General features: G+C 42.7%; 1 protein-coding gene across 3 annotated transcripts in view; it reads right to left on the bottom strand.

Annotated features, from left to right (window-relative positions):
• The window catches only part of NOX4 (NADPH oxidase 4), a 284,105-nt gene that overhangs the window by 26,337 nt on the left and 241,254 nt on the right, over positions 1–16,514 (bottom strand). The gene's annotated exons all lie outside the window — the stretch shown is intronic.

Here is a 16,514-nt window from a genome sequence, read left to right as displayed (position 1 = left end):
GGAAAGATAAAGATGAAGGAAAGAGAAGAAGGAAGGAAGAAAGGAAAGAGCGGAAGGAAAGAGGAAGGATGGAAATAGAGGCAGTAAAGAGTGGAAGGAAGGAAAGAGCGTGAGGAAAGAGTAAGGCAGGAAGGAAAGAGATGGAGGAAAGAGGAGAATGAAGGAAAGAGAAGAAGGACAGAGAGGAAGTGCCTTCATATTTTAGCTTTCAACCTAATTCCTACACTATCCTCTGCTCAAAAAGACGATAACATCTTTCATTAAAATGGGAGACAAACAAAAAAGCCTAAATCCATGTGAAAAAATGAAGATTCTTTCAATTCATCCTAAAAAGTCTTGTCTTTCCTATACAACACTTTACTTACAAGCAAAGACCAAAGGCATTCATATGCGCCTAGGAAAAAGACCTAAATGTGTTATTCTCCCCTGTGAATTTGACGACAATCTATAGAACTTCTGATTGTCCTTCTCAATGTGTGAAAACAGAGAGCTCATATAGGATATTCGCTAGATGGCATATCACCCTGGTAAAAACACACAAGTGGAATCCTTCTGTCTCCAAAAATATTGAAGGGGTGTTCTATTGCATATCTGACCGTCATGTGCTCCATGAACATGGCAATTTCTTTCATATCTGGTGGTCATGTGTAGTTCCTTCTGGAACGAAGTAACATCATTGGCATCACACATAAGCTACATCTCTAATAGACCAAAAGTTAAGAACATTTCTTAAACATTCCTATGGAGGGATACAATAGTCAAACAAATACCCTGCTTACATTACTCCTTACAGGGGAAAATCTTCTTACAGCTAGTACATTTTGGTGCTCACAAACCTGCTACCTACAGAAATGGAATCCTTGACAAGAGTCGCGCACTTCTTGGACATAAACAAATAAGATAACAGCCACCATCCCATAGGAAAGGAAACACAACACAAAGGAAACATCACATCGCGGTATAGACAGTCCATCCCCCTCACCACCCACTTTACGCCCATCATCTACACTCTTCACGCGCTACACAGTCTTCTTTTCTTCATTGTCTCCATGTTTATATGTTAGTCCATCACATGCTCATCTCTGCCTGTGCAATATAACATTTCTAAAGGTATAAACCTGCTACTAGTTGTTATCCAGCTCTTTGTTTTATTCTAATGCCAACATTTCCTTAGAAGGTAAATTCTTCCTTTTAGCCTAATGGGACATCACCGATATATCTAACATCACATATTCTGCCCACCTACAAAGCCACTGTTGAGAAATGTCTATTTTCCATATAAAAGCTTACCTTAAGACTATCTTTATACAGTAATAGCCGAAAGTGTCGACTTCCTTGAAAGTGTTCAAGAAAATGAAGTATTTTTTCTCAGGAAATTATTTTAATTACACATGTTTTGTTCTACATATGTTTATTACCTTTGTGTATATTGGAACAACACAAGAAAAAACAGAGAAAAAAAAAGCAAATTAAACATCATTTCACACAAACCCCCACAAATGGGCCGAACAATGTTGGCAACAACTTTGTTTCAAGCATGTGATGCTCGTTCACACTCACTTCTTTAAAATATTTAAACACAGGTTTTAATCCGATGTGTATGTGATGCATAAGCACTAAATAGTCTAAGTTGGTGAAGAGATGTCAGAAAACTACAGGCCTAGATTAAATTTATTGGATCAAATAACAAAGGATTGACATGTGCATATATATTCACCCCTTTTGCGATGAAGCCCCTAAAAATTCCTGGTTCAAGCAATTACCTTCATAAGCTCCATGCTTAGTAACAGGATGTCCACTTGCGTGCAATCTAAATGTCACATATCTGTCAGTATATACACTTTACCTTTCCTGAAAGGCCACAGAGGCAGCAACATCATTAACAAGAGGCATCACTGACCAAACAACACCATGAAGGCCAAGAAGATCTCCGAACATGTCAAACAAACAAAGTTGTTAAGAAATTCAAGTCAGGGTTGGGTTATAAAAAAAATCCCAATCTCTGATGATCCCCCGAGCACCATCAAACCCAATATTATCAATGGAAAGAACATGGTACCCCATCAAACCTTCCAAGAGAGGGCCGCCCACCAAAACTCTCAGCCTGAGCAAAGAGTGCATTAATCAAAGAGGCAGCCCACAGACCAAAGGTAACCCTGAACGAGCTGCAGAGTTCTCAAGCAGAGACTTAGTTATCTGTCCATATGACCACAATAAGCTGTACACTCCATGGAGGTGGCTTTTATAGAAAAGTGGGCAGAAGAAAAGCCTTTACTTACACACTAAAATTGTGTGTTAGACTCCCCAAGTGTACAGTATGGAGGAAGGTGCTGTGGTCAGATGAGCCTAAAATTGAACTTTTTGGCCACCAAGATAAATGCTATGTCCGGTGCCAAACCAACGCAGCTCATCAACCCAAGAACTTAAGAACACTCCTTGCAGTGTTGGAGTCCTGGGTTCAAATCCCACCACGGACAACATCTGCAAGGAGTTTGTATGTTCTCTCCTTGTTTGCCTGAGCTTCCTCTGGGTACTTAGGTTTCCTCCCACACTCCAAAGACGTACTGATAGGGATTCTAGATTGTGAACCCAAATGGGGACAGTGCTATTAATGTTTGTAAAAGCGCTGTGGAATTAATGATGCCACATAAAATGAGTAAAAATAAATAAAATAAATAAAACACCATCCCCACAGTGAAACATATTGGTGGCAGCAACATGCTGTAAGGATGTTTTCTGGCAGCAGGGACAGGAAAAATGGTCCAAGTTAAGGGGAAGATTGATGGTGCGACATACAGGGATATTCTTGAGCAAAACCTGTTTCTTTCTGTCAGTAATTTGAGACCGGGATGGAAGTTCACTTTCCAAAAAGGCAATGACCCAAGCATATCACTCGAGTGCTTTAAGGAGAAACTTATAAATGTTTTACAGTGGTCTAGTCAAAGCCCAGACCTTAATCCAATGGAGAATCTGTAGTCAGACGTGAAGATTGGAGGAAACCATTTAACTTGAAGGAGCTGAAGAAGTTTTGCCTTGAGGAAAGGGCAAAAATCCCAGTGGCTAGATGTAGAAAGCTCATAGAGACTTATCCAAAGTGACTTACAGTTGTAATGTCTGCAAAATGAGGCTCTACAAAGTAATAGTTATGCCCTATTTGTTATTTGCTTCACAATAAAAAGAAAACCAAATGTTCACAGTTATAGACATGTTCTTTACATGAACTGATGCAAACCCTCAAAAAATTCCTGTAAAATTCCAGTCTGTGACGTAGCAAAACACGTAAAATGCCAATGGGGGTGAATTCTTTCGAAAGCTACTGTACTGTATATACAGTCATTCCCAAAAGTGTTGGCATCCTTGAAATTGTTTCAGAAAATGAAGTTTTCAATTATTGCAATTACACGTTTATTTCCTTCCAATGTTTTGGAATAACAGAAAAAATGAGAAACAAAAATGCAAATTGGACATAATTTCACATAAAACCTAAAAATGGACAAGACAAAATTGTTGGCACCTTTCCAAAGATGTGGGTAAACAACTTTGTTTTCAGTATATGACACTGTTTCATTCAAACTCACTTGTGGAAAGTAACAGGTGTGGAGAATATGAACGTCACACCTGAAACCAGATTAAAACTGGAGACATTAACTCAATCTTTGCATTGTGTGTCTGCGTGTGCCACACTAAGCATGGAGAACAGAAAGAGGAGAAGAGAACTGTCTGAGGACTTGAGAACCAAAATTGTTGAAAATTATCAACAATCTCAAGGCTGCAAGTCCATTCCTAGAGATCTTGATGTTCTTTTGGTAATGGTGCACAACGTAATCAAGAAGTTTATAAGCCATTACACTGTAGCTAATATCCCTCGATGTGGACAGCAGAGAAAAATTGATGAAAAGTTGCTATGCAGGATAGTTCAGATGGTGGATAAGCAAATAAGCAAATCAATTATTAAAAATTCCAGCTGCTCTTCTGGATCATGGTACGTTAATGTCATTGCGAACGATATGTTGAAGATTGAATGAAAGCTTCTTACACCTCTCAACTGGAATTTAGGATCACTCTTCTTTTAAAACAGCTACAGGTCTCTCATATTTGAAGGAGGCCATCCCCCAACAACAATTTTAAGCTCTCTCCACGTGTTCAATGGGATTTAGATCTGGACTCATGGCTGACCACTTCAGAACTCTCTAGCACTTTGTTTCCAATCATTTCCAGGGGCTTCTGGAAGTTTGTTTGTGGTCATTGTCCTACTGGAAGACCCATGACCAAGGATGCAAACCTAGTTTTCTGACACTGGTCATTATATTGCGACCCAAAATCCAATGGCAATCTTCAGATTTCATGATGCCTTCTACACAGTTGTGGTAAACCAGGGTCCATTTTGCCTTCTCTGTCTCCATTTTATGCTGTAAATCTATCACGTAGAAGTTTTACATAGAAACCTTCCCCTCTTCACATTCCAAGTCCCTGACATTCTGGATCGAACCAGACACTTAGACACAACCAAGTATGAATCCAACAAAACAGTTTATTTACTTATTTTACTCATTAATATAGCACTATTAATTCCACAGCGCTTTACATACATTATCGGCACTGTCCCCATCGGAGCTCACAATCTAGATTCCCTATCAGTATGTCTTTGGAATGTGTGAAGAAACCGGAGTACCCGGAGAAAACCCACGCAGACACGGGGAGAACATATAAACTCCTTGCAGATGTTGTCCTTGGTGGGATTTGAACTCAGGAGCCCAGCGCTGCAAGGCTGCAGTGCTAACCACTGAGCCAACAGTTTCTTGCTTGTTCGCATAAAGCCCTTTCTGACAGGGGTGTATATAAACCCCACCTGCATTTAATTAAAGTGGAATCTTATGCTGGACACTACGTGTATGCGTACTGTATTGATTCTACAAGCTCGGTCATCACAACACCTTTAATCTGGCCTTGCACATCAACTCTGGTGGGCCCGTTGCACCCACACAGTCAAGGCACCCAGTGTAAGAGGCAGCAAAACAACCCCAAAACATCTTTGAACCTCCACTATATTTGAATGTAGGTACTGTGTTCTTTCCTTTGTAGGCCTCTTTCAATTTTTGGTAAACAGAATGATGTGTGATGTGCTTTACCAAAAAGCTCTATCTTGGTCTCATGTGTCCACAAGACACTTTCCTACAAAGAATTTGGCTTACTCGTGCACATTTTGGCAAACTGCAGTCTAGCTTTTTTATGTTTCTGCTTATCCACCATCCAGACTATCCTGCATTCCGTCAATTTTTATCTGCCGTCCACGTCCACGGAGATTAGCTACAGTGCTATGAGTAATAAACTTCTTGATTATGCTGTGGACAAAGGACCATTATCCCCTTTCTGACATCGGATGTACTATCCCGTCGAGATGGTATGGGCCTGTATGACCACCAACAAGATAGTACGCCATCACCGATCTGCTGCGTTGATGGGGAGAGCGCGGCCGATTGGGTCCGGGTGTCAGCTGACTATCGCAGCTGACATCCGGCACTATATGCCAGGAGCAGTCACGGACCACTCTTGGCACATTAACCCCCGGCACACTGCGATCAAGCATGATCGCAGCGTTCCGGCGGCATAGGGAAGCATCGCGCAGGGACGGGGCTCCCTGCATGCTTCCCTGAGACCCTCAGAGCAACGTGATGTGATTGCATTGCTCCGAAGGTCTCTTACCTCCTCCTCCCTTCAGGCCCGGATCCAAAATGGCTGCAGGGGGGCCTTCCGGGTCCTGCAGGGAGGTGGCTTCCAAGCGCCTGCTCAGAGCAGGTGTCGGGAAGCCTCCCTGCTGTGCCTGTCAGATCGCTGATCTGACACAGTGCACAGCAATGTGTCAGATCAGCGATCTGACCCTATATAGTCATGTACCCCCCCAGGACAAAGTTAAAAAAATATATATTTACATGTGTAAAAAAAAAAAATCGTAAATGAGGAAAAAAAAAATATATTGTTCCAATAAATATATTTCTTTATCTAAAAAAAAAAAATAAATAAAAGTAAACATATTTAGTATCGCTGCGTCTGTAACGACCCGACCTATAAAACTGTCCCACTAGTTAACCCCTTCAGTGATCACCGTAAAAAAAAAATGAGGCGAAAAACGACGCTTTATTATCATACCGCCGAACAAAAAGTGGAATAACATGCGATCAAAAAGACGGATATAAATAACCATGGTACCGCTAAAAACGTCATCTTGTCTCGCAAAAAAGAATCTGCCATACAGCATCAACGAAAAAATAAAAAAGTTATAGTCCTCAGAATAAAGCAATGCAAAAATAATTATTTTACATATAAACAGAAAAATTAAAAAGATTTGGGTGACAGAAAATAGACACAGAAGTTAAATGTGTATTTATTTACAAAGTTCTCAATGTTTTAATCACACACATATATATATATATATATATATATATATATATATATATATATTATATTATATTACATAAACTATAATATAAAGCCACAAAATATTAGTGGAATTGTGCTTTTCTTTTTCCCCCCTTTTCACCCAACTTGGGATTGTTTGACCATTTTTTCAGTCCATTGTATAATAAAGTGAATCATGTCAAAACTATAACTCGTCTTGCATAAAACAAGCCTTCGTACTGCTAGGCTGATGGAAAAATAACAAAGCTATTGCTCTTGAAAGAAAGGGAGAAAAAAAAGCACAAAATAAATAAAAAAATAAAATAAAAAATAAATTAATAAAGAATCTCCAGGTCACAAGGGGATTCATTCACAGTGGAATAAATAAAATAATTCAGTGACTGACATGTAAGGGGTCCTGCTCAGCATCTAGCATCCAGTGGGGGACTAGTGACCTGCTTTCCTCGGGAAGTCGCCCATGACTGAAAAGCAAAACCTTTCCTTAAGTGGATAATATATTACCTTGTGACAGAGCGAGAAATACATCAAAATATGGAAAACATCCATAGGAGAAATATAAGGAATGCACATTATATAGTGACTGACAGCAGATAACTAGTGATGAGCGAATATACTCGTTACTCGAGATTTCCCGAGCACGCGGAGATTTAGTTTTTCTTTCCGCAGCTGAATGATTTACATCTGTTAGGCCGGTTTCACACGTCAGTGTCTCCGGTACGTGAGGTGACAGTTTCCTCACGTACCGGAGCCACTGACACACGTAGACACATTGAAATCAATGCATCTGTGCAGATGTCATTGATTTTTTGCGGACCGTGTCTCCGTGTGCCAAACACGGAGACATGTCAGTGTTCGTGGGAGCGCACGAATTACACGGACCCATTAAAGTCAATGGGTCCGTGTAAAACACGTACCGCACACGGACGTCGTCCGTGTGCAGTCCGTGTTCCATGCAGGAGACAGCGCTACATTAAGCGCTGTCCCCCCCCACTGGTGCAGAAGCCACGATTCATATTTTCCCTGCAGCAGCGTTTGCTGCAGGGAAAATATGAATAATAGTGTTTAAAATGCAGATCCAGGTCCCCCCCCTCCCACCCCCTGTGCGCTCCCCCCGCTGTGATTAAAATACTCACCTAGCTTCCGGATCCCTCGCCGCAGCGTCCTCTTCTGGCCACATCGTTTCCTGTATGCGGCTACGTGGGGCCGCCGATTACAATCATGAATATGCGGCTCCACCTCCCAAAGGGGTGGAGCCGCATATTCATTACTGTAAATGAGCGGCCCCACGTGACCGCATACAGGAGAAGCTGCGGCCAGAAGAGGACGCTGCGGCGAGGGATCCGGAAGCTAGGTGAGTATTTTAATCGCGGGGGGGGGGGGGGAGGGCGCACAGGAAGTGGGAGGGTGGGGGACCTGGATTTGCATTTTAAACACTATTATTCATATTTTTGCTGCGGGGAACATATGAATGGGGATTCAGCACGATGCCTGGGACAGCGCTAAACTTTCGCACTGTCTCCGGCACGCTCCGTGTGGTACCCAGTTGGCACACGGGCGGCACACGTGTGCCGCACGTGTGGCACACTGATGTGCCACGTGTGCACACGGACACACGGACACGGATAACTCCAGTACCGTTTTTGTACGGTACTGGAATTATCTGGACGTGTGAAACCGGCCTTAGCCAGCATAAGCAGATGTGGGGGTTGCCTGGTTGTTAGGGAACCCCCACATGTACTTATGCTGGCTAACAGATGTAAATCATTCAGCTTCGGCAATAAAAACTAAATCTCCGAGCACTAAAAAATACTCGGAGGACCCTCGAGCATGATAGGGAAATCTCGAGTAACGAGTATATTCGCTCATCACTACAGATAACCCAATAACTAGTGTTACCAATTAACTACCAATTCTTATCAATGACTTTTTGTTTCCAATAATCCATTTTATTCCCATCCAAAGCGTCATGTCAGCTCTGATGAGAGGAAAAACAAGAATATAAATGGGTTTCTTAGCTCTTATCTAGGAAGTTACTGAACAGCACATTGGTATTCAAGCCTTTGGGAACAAAAGCATTACGTGTAAACTCAGCGAAGCTCCTTGTGTAAAGGCCCCTTCACATTTAGCGACGCTGCAGCGATACCGACAACGATCCGGATCGCTGCAGCGTCGCTGTTTGGTCGCTGGAGAGCTGTCACACAGACCGCTCTCCAGCGACCAACGATGCCGGTAACCAGGGTAAACATCGGGTAACTAAGCGCAGGGCCGCGCTTAGTAACCCGATGTTTACCCTGGTTACCATGCTAAAAGTAAAAAAAAAAAAACACTAGATACTTACCTACAGCCGTCTGTCCTCCAGCGCTGCGCTCTGCTTCTCTGCTCTCCTCCTGTACTGTCTGGGAGCCGGAAAGCAGAGCGGTGACGTCACCGCTCTGCTTTCCGGCTTACAGCCAGTACAGGAGGAGTGCAGAGCGCAGCGCTGGAGGACAGACAGCGGTAGGTAAGTATCTAGCATTTGTTTTTTTACTTTTAGCATGGTAACCAGGGTAAACATCGGGTTACTAAGCGCGGCCCTGCGCTTAGTTACCCGATGTTTACCCTGGTTACCAGTGAAGACATCGCTGGATCGGTGTCACACACGCCGATCCAGCGATGTCTCCAGGGAGTCCAGCGACGAAATAAAGTTCTGGACTTTATTCAGCGACCAACGATCTCCCAGCAGGGGCCTGATCGTTGGTCTCTGTCACACATAACGATTTCATTAACGATATCGTTGCTACGTCACAAATAGCAACGATATCGTTAACAATATCGTTATGTGTGAAGGTACCTTAAGCGACAGGCAGCTGGGCAATTTGTGATTGCTTGCATATAGCAAATAGTTATAATGGGGAAGGAGTCTGCATGCAGAATAGCACACAGCACTGCTACAAGGCATACAAACAATAGAAAATGTAAAAAAAAGCCACTAAGAAGTGGGATCTGTGCCTAGGAGCCCTAAAAGAAAGCAATGCAAGCTAAAATTTAGTTTTGTAATATTTCATGAAGAGGGAACAGTTAAGATGACATTGCTATCTCCTCTTTTCTCCTTGTAAATTATGTAGGCATAGATAGTACTGTCTCCTTGTCTCTCTCAATGTAAATGGTAAATATTGTTGCCTCCTCTTTCTTCCTCATGAGTGATTTAGTTGCAGTAATTTTATTTTGCAATATTTTATGAAGAGGGAACAGTTAAGATGACATTGCCGTCTCCTCTTTTCTCCTTGTAAATTACGGAGGCATAGATAGTACTGTCTCCTTGTCTCTCACTGTAAATGATATAGGCACAAATATTGTTGCCTCCTCTTCCTTCCTCATAACTGATTTAGGTGCAGAAATTTTATTTTGCAATATTTTATGAAGAGGGAACAGTTAAAGTGACATTGCTGTCTCCTCCTTTTCTCCTTGTAAGATATGTAGGGACAGATAGTACTGTCTACTTGTCTCAAATATTTTTACCTCCTTTTCCTTCTTCATAAATGATTTAGGTGCAGATAGAAAGCCAGTAATATCTATTTCTTTAAATAATAATGATTGGCTCCATTTCTCTCCCTGTAAATGATGGAGGCACAGATATTGCTGACTCCTATTCTTTCCTCCTGAATAATGCAGTCACGGATATTACTAAGTTAATATCTCTTTCTATAAGTAATGTAGTTAAAGATATTACTGGCTTCCATTGTTTCCTTGTAAAGGAAGAAAGGCAAAGATATTGCTGCTGCCTCCTCTTCTCATAAATTAATTTGTCCCTGCATCATCTACAGTCTGCTCGGCATTGCGCTCCTGCTCAAGCATACTTTCCAGCCATGTTGAAGGCAGAGCAAAGTACCGCAGTGCGCAGGCACCAGGAAAAGTGAAAGAGCCCCAGCACATGCACACTGCAGTATTTTACTCTGCCCTGATCAGGGCATAGAAGCACACCTGCACAGGAGCGTGATGTCGAGGAGACTGTGTGGATGACGTAGGGATGCATCATCCACACGAAGCAAGCAGGAGGGTGGTATGGCAAGAAGAAGGGAGCCACCAGACCAAGAACGTCGACAACCCTCAGATGAGAGATGTCTGACCTGGGACCAAAGGGTTAATGTTTCTCCTTACGAAGAGTGACATGTCAAGCCTGACAATGCTTAAAAGTCTCCTCACCTTGGTATGTCAGACTTGACATGTCACTATCAGCAAGGAGAAACATTACACCATGGATCCTGGTCAGACGCCTCTCATCCAACTAAACCAGATCTCAAACTTTGCATGTACTGTACATCGAAACACTGTATCGGCGAATTGAGATTCCTGGTTTGGCTTTTATACTAAGTCGTATGACAAGACTAGTTAAAAGGTCGATACTGACTTTTAGGATTGCTACTTACAATAGGTGGAACTAGAATTCTAGTCCTCTTCCTCTCTGAAGAGACAATTTGCATATTTAATTTCCAAGAGGAGCATTGCAAGGCTTAACCCCTTCAAGATATGAACTGTACATGTACTGTGCATGTTGTGTCTCTCCCTTTAATATGAGCTCCGGCGATGAGCCCACATCTTTCCCGGCATATGTAAGCTAATTTTAACAGCTGATATGTGCTCCTAACAGCTGCGGGTGGAATTGCGATCCACTAGCGGCTGTTAACCTGTTAAATGCCGCTGTCAATCTCTGACAGTGGCATTTAATCTGATCACGCTGTCACTAATCCCGCCCATCGGCACCTGAGTAACATGACCGCGGGTCGCAGATGGATTGGCATGACAATCTGGGGTCTGCAGTAGACCTTTGTGGTTGTTATTGCCGGATTGCTATGAGCACCGCACAGCAGTCGGCGCTCATAGCGAGTGATCATTTTAGCTACATAGAGTGTGGCACCCCAGGAGTTCGGGTACCACAGTAGTGCTGTCTTCCTCTCTGGGAGGATAGTACTATGTCTGGAGACAAGTGAGATTTCCTTTGGTAGGTTTACACACACACAACACCTTCCACTTCCAGGCCAGGAGGGGGAGCTCCAAGCCCTGTTTTAGGGCAGCTTCCCTGTTATGATCCGGTGACCTTGGAGCAGCATGAAAACTTTCACTGGAGTAGGTGGTAACTATACTGACCGCAAACCCTGATCTTAACATCGCAACTAGAAGTAGCCGTGGGGTGTGCCTAACAAAACCTAGACACCTCGTCACAGCCGGAGGACTAAATACCCCTATAGATGGAAATAGTATTATCTTGCCTCAGAGCAGAACCCCAAAGGATAGGCAGTCCTCCACAAATATTGACGGTGAGTAGTAGAGGAAAAGACACACGCAGGCAGGAAATAGGATTTAGCAAATGAGGCACACACTAGCTAAATAGGAAAGGATAGGACAGGATACTAAGCAGTCAGTATTAAAAAATCCTTCCAAAAATATCCACCGCAGAAAATACAAAAACTCCACAATCTAACTAAGAGGTGGAGCGTATATCTGCAACTCCAGAGAATCCAACAAGACTGAGAAAAACACTGACACAGTCTAAGCTGGACAAGAGAAAAACAAATGAAAAGCACAGAATATAAGCACACTGCATGTGTGCCACAGAAAAAGAAACAGACACTTATCTTGCTGAATTGGCAGCCAAGCAGGAGAAAGCCAGAAAGTGATCCAACACTTCACAAGAAACATTGACAACTGGCAAGGACTAATGAATCCTGCACACCTAAATATCTCAGTCAGAACTGCAATCAGCAGCTACACCTGGCCAGGACTGTGACTCAGAGACAACTGCATTCCCACCTTCAACCACTGGAGGGAACCCAAAAGCAGAATTCACAACACTTCCCTCAATAAAGATCCTGGTTTGGAGGCGGAGACAGCTCAGTTTGTAGCAGAAGTCTGTGTGCGAGGACAGACAGGAGTGGAGCACAGAGGAAAGTGAGAGCTCCAGGAGGCCATGAGCAGGCCTCTGAAGAGTATCAGCGCAAGAATCCGGGCACCGGGAGCCCGAGGCTTATGTTGATTATAAAACACAGAGCAGAACTGGAGGTTATTGTTCAACAAGGACTTCACCCATAATTACCTGTGGCACAGCAGCACCTAGGAGCCTGGAGTCACCGCGAACAGACCCCAGTTCACTCGGCCCGAGCTGCCTCCCATACAGGTACCTGTCCTAGGACAGCAGAATGATTAAAGACCTTGTTGAGACACTTAGTGGCAGCAGGGACTTAGAGACAGAAAGCGCAGGGAGGTATGCTCCCACCTGACTTACCCAGGGGAACTTGCTTGTCTCTGGACTGCCCGGACTTCTCTGCCTGCCCTGTGGTCTGATGCCCTGGACTGTGGATGCTGAAGTCTTCAGTAAAGGTAAAGAGACTGCAACCTTGTGTCCTCGTTCTTCTCTGCGCTTCTCACTATCCACCATCTACACTCTGGGAAGCCCTGGGGATACACTTCACCTGTGGGAAGGTATACCATCTACCTGCCATAACATCACCCCAGCGGACCCGTTAAAGCAGCGTCGGTCGACCTGACCGAATACCACAGGTGGAATCGCGAACATAAACTTTATCCCTTTAAAGACCTTTCCCCTTTTATACGGGCACCCAGGGCCATGGACCGGGTCACAGCCACCGTGCCATCCCCTTGTGAACACCGGACCCAGCACCGAGTACCCCTAGCCTGCGGGGCGACTCATAGAGCAGGGCTTAAGCCCTGCTCTGTGTAGCACAATCGGATGATCGCAGCTTCTAGTCTCCCATGGAGACTATTGAAGCAATTGTAAATTTAAAAAAAAGTTTTAAAAAATATAAAAAAAATAAAAAAAAGTATAAAAGTTCAAATCATTTTCAATTCGACCAATTTGAATAAATAATTAAAAAAGATACACATATTTGGTATCGCTATGTTCACATTTGCCTGATCTAACAAGATATAAAAATAATTAATCCAATCGGTAAATGGCATAGCAAAAAAAAAAGTCAAAACGCCAGAATTACATTTTTTTTATTTTTTAAAAAAAATGCAATAATGGGCAATTAAAAGGCCGTATCTACACCAAAATGGTATAAATAAAAACATCAGCTCAGCGCGCAAAAAATAAGCCCTCACCCAGTCCTAGATCCCAGAAAAAAAAATTTCACCACTTAAATAAAAAAGAACCTATGCATGTTTGGTATGTACAAACTCATAATGACCTAGAGAATCATAATGGCAAGTCACCATTACACACTGAATGTGAAACCACTGGGTATATCTGACATGGAGAAGGACTTGGGGATCCTAGTTAATGATAAACTTACCTGGAGCAGCCAGTGCCAGGCAGCGCCTGCCAAAGCAGGTGCATTAAAAGAGGTCTGGATACACATGATGAGAGCATTATACTGCCTCTGTACAAATACCTGGTTAGACCGCACATGGAGTACTGTGTACAGATTTGGGCACCGGTGCTCAGGAAGGATATAATGGAACTAGAGCGAGTACAAAGGAGGGTAACAAAATTAATAAAGGGGATGGGGGAACTCTAATTCCCAGATAGATTAGCAATATTAGGATTATTTAGTCTAGAAAAAAGACGACGGAGGGGCGATCTAATAACCATGTATATGTATATAAGGGGACAATACAAATATCTCTCTGAGGATCTGTTTATATCAAGGAAGGTGACGGTCACAAGGGGGCATTCTCTGCGCAGAAGGAGAGAAGGTTTTTCCACCAACATAGAAGAGGATTCTTTACTGTTAGGGCAGTGAGAATCTGGAATTGCTTGCCTGAGGAGGTGGTGATGGCGAACTCAGTCGAGGGGTTCAAGAGAGGCCTGGATGTCTTCCTGGAGCAGAACAATATTGTATCATACAATTAGGTTCTGTAGAAGGACGTAGATCTGGGGATTTATTCTGGTGGAATATAGGCTGAACTGGATGGACAAATGGCTTCTTTCAGCCTTTCTAACTATGTTACTATGTCAGTGTTAGCATTTAGTGAATATGATATAAGTTGTGGAATTGCACTTTTTCTGCTATTTCACCGCACTTGGAATTTTTTTTCCCCTTTTCCAGCACATGATATGGTAAAACCAATGGTGTCGTTCAAAAGTACAACTCGTCCCGCAAAAAAACCCCTCACATGGCCATATTGATGAAAAAATAAAAAAAAAGTTATGGCTCTGGGAAGCAAGGGAGCAAAAAACAGAAATGCAAAAACGAAAATGTGTTACGGCGCGAAGGAGTAAAAGTCTACTCACCATAGTTTATCAGGCATCACGTGTCACTCTCCGCAAGGAGATACATTATTTACAGAAAGAGATGGGAAGCCCAGTACTATCTGTGCCTAATTCATTTATGAGGAGAGCAGAGGAAGCATTAACAGTGTCTACATAATCTAGATCGGGAAGCAGTGAGACAATACTATTTTTGCCTGGAAGGTTTACAATGAGAGAAGAGAAGGCAGCCATACCTGTGCCCTCATGATTTACAGTAAAGGTTAATTAAGACAGTACTATCTATACCTACATTATTTACAGAATGTATGGGAAACCCAGTGCTGTCTTGTCTAACCCTTACTGTAAATCATGAGGGCACAGGCATGGCTGCCTTCTCTTCTCTCATGGTAAACCTTCTAGGCAAAAATAGTATGGTTTCACTGCTTCCCAATGTAGACACTGTCAATGCTTCCTCTTCTTCTCTCCCCATAAATGAATTAGGCACAGATAGTACTTGTTTGCCATTTAATACTGTAAATAATGTAAGCACAGAAAGTACTTTTTCTCCCTGGAAAATATATGCAAAAACATGATTTAGGTACAAACTGTCCTGGTTTTCCTTAATTTACCGAAAGCAATGGTTACCAATTCCTCCCTATAAGTGCATTAAAACAACAGTTCTCGCACCATCACTTTTTAAGATTTCCATAGAAACTACATCAGCAAAAAAAAATCGTACATGTTACCATAGTCTTGCCTGGTAAAGCAGGATCGTGCTGATCGATTTAGATCATAGGATTAAAATTAAACGAATAACATCAAAATTAAAAATCACATAAAAAAATAAAAAATGAAATATAGCAAAAAAAAAAAATAAAAAAATAATAACCGGAAATGATTCCTTGAGATTTCATCTAAGAATAGGAAACATATGTGGGAAGTGAAAAGAAGTAAAGGAGAACAATAATATATGCGAGATAAACAGGTTGTGGGCTGCACGGGAGGGATGACAGTTTACTTGACAACTAGCAATTCCGTCTGTGCCGCGCAGGAGATGACAAGACGCGAAGAGGGGAAGACGTACGTCTTCAGGGAACCACAATCTTACTGCGGCAAAGAACAAACTAATGCACTTCACATGGGAACTTTTTGGAGAATGATATTCTTATCTTCACTCTTGGATTGAATAATTAGAGGGGGAGTTTTATTTTTGGCAGATTTTAGCTTTAAAAAAAGATCTGTCATTGAGGGAAAAGTATCCCGTCCTAGCACTTATTTGACTCCCGAAGTGTTTTGCGCTTTTTTTTTTTTTTTTTTATCTGCTATACGGTTCCTGAGATACAGGACTTTTAAGTTAGTGCTACTTTGTATGCTCTTTACAAGGAGGTGTGGCTCACAAGGTAATAATGCAGGGAAGCCTAAAGACACTCCCCAGAGGATCCTGTGAGCTACGTCCCTTGATAAAGATCAAAAAATGTGCACTGAAGTTAAAATGGCTTACATAAATGGAACCATTTGGCAGATTAAAAAAAACGCATTACTTAACCCCTTTCTGCCGGCTGACGGAATAGTATGTCAGCTGGCAGATCCCCTGCTTTGAGGTGGGCTCCAGCGGTAAGACCACCTTAAAGCTGCGACATGTCAGCTGTTTTGTACAGCTGACATGTGCACGCGATCCGCGTGCGCCCATTAACTAGTTAAAAGCCACCATCAAACACTCACAGCAGCATTTAACTAGCGCTCCCGGCCACGCGGCCGGAAGTGCTAGGACCGCTGACCCCGTCACATGATCGGGGGTCATCGGTGCATTGCCATAACAACCAGAGGTCTCTTTGAGACCTCTATGGCTGTTGATGGCCGATTGCTTTAAGCGCCACCCTGTGGTTGGCTTTCAAAGCAACCCTGCATT

Source organism: Ranitomeya imitator, chromosome 3, assembly GCF_032444005.1.
Source record: "Ranitomeya imitator isolate aRanImi1 chromosome 3, aRanImi1.pri, whole genome shotgun sequence".
Classification (NCBI taxonomy): Eukaryota; Metazoa; Chordata; class Amphibia; order Anura; family Dendrobatidae; genus Ranitomeya; species Ranitomeya imitator.
This window is presented reverse-complemented; position numbering and strand designations above follow the sequence as displayed.